This window comes from Anas acuta, chromosome 4, assembly GCF_963932015.1.
Source record: "Anas acuta chromosome 4, bAnaAcu1.1, whole genome shotgun sequence".
Taxonomy (NCBI): Eukaryota; Metazoa; Chordata; class Aves; order Anseriformes; family Anatidae; genus Anas; species Anas acuta.
In genome coordinates, this window is record NC_088982.1 from 75808367 (window position 1) to 75817167 (window position 8801).

Consider the following 8801-nt stretch of genomic DNA (forward strand, 5'->3'; position numbering starts at 1 on the left):
ACAAAGGCTTTGTAGCCATTCTCCTCTCCCCTCCTCCTTCTCCTTCTTGATTTATTATTCTAATTAACGATGGCTCCTCAATTAGTGTACCAGACTTCTTTGTCAGCAGAGTTCATTCTGATCAATTGTTATCAAGGCTAGCATTTAGTATATCCAATCAATACTATTCTATATAATGGCAGTGGTATTGACTGATTTCTAATTTTACAGTATGTTGAGCCCCGCTGAACTCTTTTAATATGATAATTGCTTTACTAATCAGTAGTCATGATTTGGGTGCAATTGTGCATGATTGACATCAGCTGATATCCCTTGCTGTTTGTATTTGACTGAAAGGAAGATGTGTGTGGGGAAATGTTAACCATAGCAGTGCATATTAAATACAATAATATTGGAGAAAATAGTGCATATTTGCATATCAGGTTGAAAAGCAGATCATATATGGCTAGAGGCAGCCCCCTTTACCCATATGATGTATAACTTTACAAGAGATAGAGGTATATAGACACAGCCAATAAAACTGTTATATAACCACTCCATTTGTCATTCTTTTATTCATCTTATTTCATGGAATGCACCTGTGATTGATTGTAAAGATATGCATATATATATACCTTATATACATGTATATCATATATAAAGATATGCATATATATGCATCTTCAAAAGGGAAATCTTAATGGCGCAAGAACGGTCTTCCCCACGTGCCCAAAGACGAGCTGGCGGGGAAGAAGACCAGCCTGGCACAACAGAGAACTGTGGCTTGAGCTTAGGAGAAAAAAGAGGGTTTATAATATTTGGAAAAGTGGACAGGCCACTAGGGAGGACTATAAGGATGTAGCAAGGCTGTGCAGGGACAAAATTAGAAAGGCCAAAGCTCATCTGGAGCTCAATCTGGCTACTGCCGTTAAAGATAACAAAAAATGTTTTTATAAATACATCAACACAAAAAGGAGGACTAAGGAGAATCTCCATCCTTTACTGGATGCGGGGGAAACTTAGTTACAAGAGATGAGGAAAAGGCGGAGGTGCTCAATGCCTTCTTTGCCTCAGTCTTTAGCGGCAATACCGGTTGTTCTCTGGATACCCAGTACCCTGAGCTGGTGGAAGGGGATGGGGAGCAGGATGTGGCCCTCACTATCTGTGAAGAACTGTTTGGTGACCTGCTACGGCACTTGGATGTGCACAAATTGATTGGGCCGGATGGGATCCACCCCAGGGTACTGAGAGAACTGGCAGAGGAGCTGGCCAAGCCCCTATCCATCATTTATCAGCAGTCCTGGCTATCGGGGGAGGTCCCAGCTGACTGGCGGCTAGCAAATGTGACGCCCATCTACAAGAAGGGCCGGAGGGCAGACCCGGGAAACTACAGGCCTGTCAGTTTGACCTCAGTGCCAGGGAAGCTCATGGAGCAGATCCTCTTGGGAGTCATCATGCGGCACTTGAAGGGCAAGCAGGCGATCAGGCCCAGTCAGCATGGGTTTATGGAAGGCAGGTCCTGCTTGACGAACCTGATCTCCTTCTACGACAAAGTGACGCGCTGGGTGGACGAGGGAAAGGCTGTGGATGTGGTCTACCTTGACTTCAGCAAGGCTTTTGACACCGTCTCCCACAGCATTCTCCTCAAGAAACTGGCTGCTCTTGGCTTGGACTGGCGCACGCTTCGTTGGGTTAGAAACTGGCTGGATAGCCAGGCCCAAAGAGTTGTGGTAAATGGAGTCAAGTCCAGTTGGAGGCCAGTCACTAGTGGCGTTCCCCAGGGCTCGGTGCTGGGGCCGGTCCTCTTTAATATCTTCATCAATGATCTGGACGAGGGCATTGAGTGCACCCTCAGTAAGTTTGCAGATGACACCAAGTTAGGTGCGTGTGTCAATCTGCTCCAGGGTAGGAAGGCTCTGCAGGAGGATCTGGATAGGCTGCTCAGGGGTGACCTTATCGCTCTCTACAGGTACCTTAAAGGAGGCTGGAGAGAGGTGGGGGTTGGCCTGTTCTCCCACGTGCCTGGTTACAGGACGACGGGGAATGGGCTTAAGTTGCACCAGGGGAGTTTTAGGTTGGATGTTAGGAAGAGCTTCTTTACTGAAAGGGTTTTTAGGCATTGGAACAGGCTGCCCAGGGAAGTGGTGGAGTCACCATCCCTGGAAGTCTTTAAAAGAGGTTTAGATGTAGAGCTTAGGGATATGGTTTAGTGGGGCCTGTTAGTGTTAGGTTAGAGGTTGGACTCGATGATCTTGAGGTCTCTTCCAACCTAGAAATTCTGTGATTCTGTGATTCTGTAGATTTATTAAAGGTATCTAAAACATGAACCATGCCTTTACGAAATGTAAGATTTAAGCTGGTTTCTATCCAGATGCCCTCTTAGACATTTGGGTTCTTTAATATTTTCTCCAATGTCACACCCTTTCTCTTTGCATTGTGTTGCATTACTGTTGGTGTGCTGGTGGCTCTGCTCACCAGTTGCACATTATGAACGATGAATGAAACACACTGGTGTTCATCTGAACATCTGCTTTGTGTGTCATGCCAGGACACAGACCTTGCTCTGGGACCACGACGCAGCAGCACTGTATGCAGGTCTAATGCTGCAGGGAGACAAAGATCGTTATTAATGTGTGTTCTGGGAAGTGCGAATCTTAATAGCACTTCAGTAAAAATAAAATGAAAAGGTAAGTTAATTTACTCACAGCAGCATGTTTTGTCCTTCTTTACAATACTGGCATGAACAGAGAGGAACAGTATCATTTCAAGTAGTAATTTTGTTAGATTGGAAGCTTAAACTATTAAGAGATGGCCAAACTCTTGAAATCGTATACGGATACACATACAAACACACATACATATACACAAATTATGATTTTTTAATGTGTTTTCTCCTCTTATTCTCCTCATCAAACCCATCAGAAAGGCAGGCTGCGAGGCCTCAGGTCAGGGTGGACAGTAAAAGGAGGTGCTATCCTCCCTGTGTGCTCCTTTTGTTGTGCCTTGGGCATGATACCAACAGGCATCTGCTGGCTTGTCTTTTCTGAGCATTTTTTGCTCTCTGAAGGTGGTGTCTGCATCTCCTGTGCTTGATGCGCAGAACCATGAGACTCCCACCAAATCCCTCCCAATTTAACACCACAGTGAAGTCGGATAGGCTCTCAGGTCAGTTTACCATGAGTGCTTGTACTGTGTCCCAAAGGGACCATTGCTCAGTTGCCTTCTGATGCTCCTTTATTGATGCAGGACTAAGCTTTAAGTATGTGCTTAAGTGTTTTTGTTGTATAAAGGCCAGGATATTTAGTAAGTGATTAAAACAAGCACAAAGGCATTCCACTGAAAAAAAGTTTAGGTGGACAACTTTCTATAGAGCTTCTAAAAACTGTTTCCATATAAACACTCAGCTGTTACATCCCTAGCAATAAAATCATGCTGTAGGTGGAAGGACAAATTCTCACGAACTCAATGATTTGCTTACCAAAATGAAAAATTCTGGATGCTCAACACCCATGAAAATTTGCCCTTGTGATGTACTTGTCATCATTGCTAACTGGAGATCACTCCCTCCATTTTTTTTTAAAGACAGCATTAAAGACTCAGGTTCTAACCTCTGCATAAGCACATCTGAGACGCTCTAGGTTGCGTGGAACATGTGTGAGAGGCTGACAGCTAAATAATCTAGGAGCCATGTGAAGCCCATGCCTTCTGGAATGACAGCCAGGTGGAATGCTGAAGGGCAGCCAAAGGAAGTGCATGCCATCTCTGTGGGGGCAGCCCAAGTGCCCAATGTGCCCCCTTTTTAACAGGCACTGTAAACGTGTCTGGTCCTGGACAGTTAACCTTTGCACAGTGAGAAGCCAGGAATTACTTCTGGGTTTTAGGCTTGGATTTGGGGCTTTTGAGTTTAACTGAGAAGCATTCTTCATGTGTGACCCAGCACTTACTGGACGGAAAAGCACAGTAAGAACAGTTTGACTCGGGAGCCCTATTACGTATTCAGCTGGGCAGGGGAACTGTTTGTGCCAAGGATGATATCATGATTACTCAAAATAGAACAACTCCAAAAGGGGAAAGAAGGACAAGCATGGCCCTGGGGCTACCTTGCAATCTACTTCAGTGGGCATCAGGAGACTGGACTTTTTTTAACTTCTGCTACAAATTGGTGTGCTTCAGGGCCCTGTGTGTCTTGGACATGCGGGGGAAGGCTGAAGTGCCTGAAGCAGTTGTCTCCAGGACAGGCTGCTGCACTGAGAGCCCTGGGCAGACTTTGAGCCATGTTCTGTGGCTGCTGTTGTCTCTGCCTCAGTCCATTCCCTAGTAGCTGTTTCATCAGGAATCCACTTTGTTTCTGTCTGCTGCTGTTAATGCCATTTTTTGGGTGTCTGCATTGTCCCATATGTTGTAAAGAAAAACTAGATTTGGGGCTTTTAATGGGGCTCTAATTGTAACCGGATCGCAGAGCTCCTAGAAACCATAACGCCTATGTGAGAAACACGCCGTAGCCAATAACTTAGGCTCAGGCGAGGATCTCAGTGAAGCAGCAATTTTATTCGCGATTGCAATGGCGGGTGTCCCACAAGCAGGAGAGAGCTCATCTACTAGTTCCAAAACACAGTTGATATACCTTTGGATGGCAGGACCCTGCCCTGTTTCCCCACTGAGTGGGTAATCCAGGTTCACAATCTATCTCATGCTTCACAGATAATGCATGGCCTTTAGTTGCTGGCCTGTTAAATTTAAAATTTCTTTTGACATTTTTACTGCTTGAAGTGGTAATGTTTCTTCACTTATCTGACTTGACTTGACACCGTGATTTTCACCTAATTGTCCTCAGGAGTCTGGTTGTCTGCATTTTACAAGGTCGCCTGCTAAACTTTCTTATCACTGTAAGCATATCTCAGTACCACATTCCCTCCTTCTAAACAATGTAACTCTGCAAAAACAACATTTCTATTCCCACACCTAATGTAAGGAATTTAAATAGTCTAGGATGGGACATGCTTGGGCACTCTGTTGATGAAGTGCATGGTGCTTCTGAGCCCTGATCCTTGCTAGAGACAGCATGCAGTTTGCTGCAGCTGTGAATACACGCTGCTAGCCATAAAAGCTAGGCAAAAGCAAGACAACTGCCAATGCTTATGTGCTATAAATGAAGATACAACTCGATCTGAATTTAGTAATATTTATAAAAGGCAAGTAAACGGCGCTGGGTGCACGGGGAGTCTATGCTCTACCAACACACACACACGAACATCAAACTTTCTAAATGTACAGAACATTGCTTTTACATACTAAACACGAGTATGCCTATACATATGTACAATCAGAAAAGGTATCAATTGAAACATAAACATGGCAAAGTTTTCCAAATTCTGGCAAGTGTTTAACACACAGTCCTTTAAATCTATTACTACTACTGTCCATGACTGGGGGAGCATAGTTGGAGTTGGTAATCCTGGTTGAAGTGCTCCCATATCTTCCATGACTTCATTAATTTCTCTCAGATCATATAACAGTCTCCATTTTCCATTCCTTTTCTCGATTACAAACACCGGAGAATTCCAGAGCTAGTCGTGGGAACAATATGTCTCGCTTTAAGTTGTCAAGCAACTCGGCCTTCGGGCCTTATGTATGCCGTTCTTCCCGGATCGGAGGGAAACATTTCCGTCACCTTTTCAAGGCCAATAGGGCCTGGGTCAAAAGGCACGTCCAGGTCACCAGGGGGTGGAACAGCAAAGGCCTGCGATGGCTGTAGTAGCAGAGGGGCTCATGGTGTAGCAGAAGGATCGTTGGACGAGCTCGCAGCTCCCTCATTGTCTGGCAAACCCCACGTGTCTGACTGTGGCCCCACAGGGCTCTTTAAGGCCTCAGAGACTGCTCGCCAGGTGCCGAGCAATCCCACTGCAACCTTGTCGTTTCTAGTAGCAGAGTCCCACACCTTGACATCAATTTGGTCCCATATTTCAGGACCATAGACTGTCTGTTAATAAGGAGAATAAGCTGTAAGGTTACCAGGACAGTCTTTGTTCCTAAGGCCGCATGATTCCCCATAATGCGCAACTGCTTACCAGCAAGGGGCAGTTGTGTGCGAGGTTCCGCTTCTCTCAGCTTGAGCTTCTGCCCAGCTCCACTGCACCTCTTTCCAGCAACTTTCAGTACGAGCTTCTTTGAGCAGTTTGCTGAGTTTGGCCGAACCGATCTTCATAAGGCGAGCAATGTGCTTGTTCCCGTCCTGGTCTCTGTTCTGCTAGCCTGTCCCTGTTCATTCCTTCTTTCTGCTTCTTTATTGATGACATAACTTCATTATATCGTGTTGCCTTTTCATCTTGAGGACAGGCTCCCCTCTTATACCCCTCACCCCACAGCAGTCCTTTTCAAACAACTTTTCATTGGTCAAACAACTTTGTCCAGCAACCAGCAAACACCCAGCAACTTCCATGCCTTGATGGCTGGAGAACAAGCAACCCCAGATGGCATGGCGCCTCCTGAATCACCCTTCTTTGTTCACTCTAAACTCTTCACATTCCTGATGGCCTCATCGTTAAGAGTCTGATGTTATCACCAACCGTGGGGCTTGTCAACCCCCATGGCCACACTCCCACATCTCCCCCTTCTTTATTAACATCAACCACCTTCTTGACACGAATTATTACTCCGTATATCACATCTGTATTGTCAGTGCAACATGAATCAGAGGTAGATTCATAGAAGGTAAAATGCCAGTTTGGTTCCAGGCTATAAACTGAAGCTGAAATCATCTGACTCCTCAGTGTGTAAAGAATATCAGTTTTTACAGTGAATTATAGCAAATGAAATGGTGGAGAGAAAGCACGACCTGACTGCAATCAGAAGACAAACGCAAGAGTGCGGAATTCCCCTGAGTGGCTCACTGGCTACCTGCCATTACCAAATGGCACAAGATAAAAAGTCGCACTAAGACAACTATGCTCTAAGGGACCATATTTATTTCACATAAAATACAGATATTTACATGATCTGAAGCTGATTGATATTGTGGGAATAAAAATGTTGTTTTTGCAGAGTTACATTGTTTAAAGGTAAGGAATGTGGTATTGAGGTATGCTTGCAGTGATCAGAAAACTTAGCAGGCAACCTTGTAAAATGCAGACAACCAGACTCTTTAGAACAATTAGGTGAAAATCGCAGTGTCAAGTCAGATAAGTGAAGAAACATTACCACTTCAAACAGTAAAAAAAGTCAAAATAAATTTGAAATTTAACAGGCTGGCAACTGAAGGCCATGCATTATCTGTGAAGCATCAGATAGATTGTGAACCTGGATTACCCACTCAGTGGGGAAACAGGGCAGGGTCCTGCCATCAAAAAGTATATAAACTGTGTTTTGGAACTAGTAGGTGCACTCTCCTGCTTGTGGGACACCTGCCATTGCACTTGCGAATAAAATTGCTGCTTCACTGAGATCCTTGCCTCAGCCTATGTTATTGGCTACAGAGTGTTTCTCACAATATTCTGAAGCTGCCTGGCTCTAGTGACAGGAGACAAGTGAAAAGCTACTTCTTAACAAATCTGACCCACCCAAAGCCAGAAATATGTGCAATGACTTTGCAAAGGGAGAGTGATGCTGAATGATGCTCTGTCTGGATGCTTGTCCCGAGTCAGTTCAATAGCATTTCCCTGCTCCTGGAAACTCATTTTGCAGCTACACACCACAAAGCCAAACTCTACAGGCACAGGTAATCAAGCAGGATAAAATAACTACACCGAAAGGAATGTAAAAATAAATTGTTCAGAAAACGCTTGTACTACAGCTGACTAGAACGTTGTATGTGATTTTTCTTATTATTTGATTCAATTTAACTGTCACAATTACATTTTATGTATACAGGGCTTTTGAAGCAAGAAATGTAAATACATTCTTCTGACGGTCATAAAAATAGATTAGTGCTGTTATTTACAGAACAAAAATTAAGAAATCTCATAAGTTCCCAGAAAGATTTTTCAAAAAAAGTCAACACACCCAAAGTTTTTGGATTCATTTGGAGAATCTGGTTTAGATAAAGGTGAGACATTTAATTTCACCTTCAGCCTTCCACACTGTGTGAAATAAGTCAAAATATAAGGTTTTATGAAAATGTTTTCTTCCAATTTTATAAACACTGATATAGTCTCATAGGATCTTTTTTTCTCATACTTTGCACTTTCTACTAGAAAGTGTTCTTGCCCATGCTGAAAGTATGGTCCCAATACTTGAGAGAAAAAAGCAGGAATGGTGGCACTAATTTTAAACTACTTTATCAGTAGATAAATGATGAGTGGTTTATAACTGCTCTACCTTTTTTACAAGACAAAGGGCACTTGGCAAAGACTCTTTTGTTTTAAATAAGTCAACAGTTTTTGCAGTCAACAGCTAGCTGGTGTTTGAAGGAATGCAAGATAAAGAGCAATAAGAAACTTCAGCACATTCACTACAGGACTTTGACAGCAGCTCTGTGATTACAAGGAGGATGTCAGGTTACCAGACATCTTCCCTCTGCGCTGTACTAGGCAAAGAAGAAGGTACTTTAAGGAGCACAATAAAAAAAATGATTTTTCTCCAATTTAACCTTAACATCGTTGTGAATTACTCAGGTAAGGTTACAGGGCAACCTGGATGCAGTAGTTTTTGTTGACATGTTCACTTTTGCCTCTGTGGGTTAAGTTTATAGAGAGTGGACATGCCTGAAATTGCACGTTAATATTTGTTTTCACTACCGATTTTTTTCCCATTGTCATTTAATGACAGCAGGGATCCCAGCAGTCATCTTCCCTGCTGGAGAAAAAGAACAAATGCTGGTGAAGACT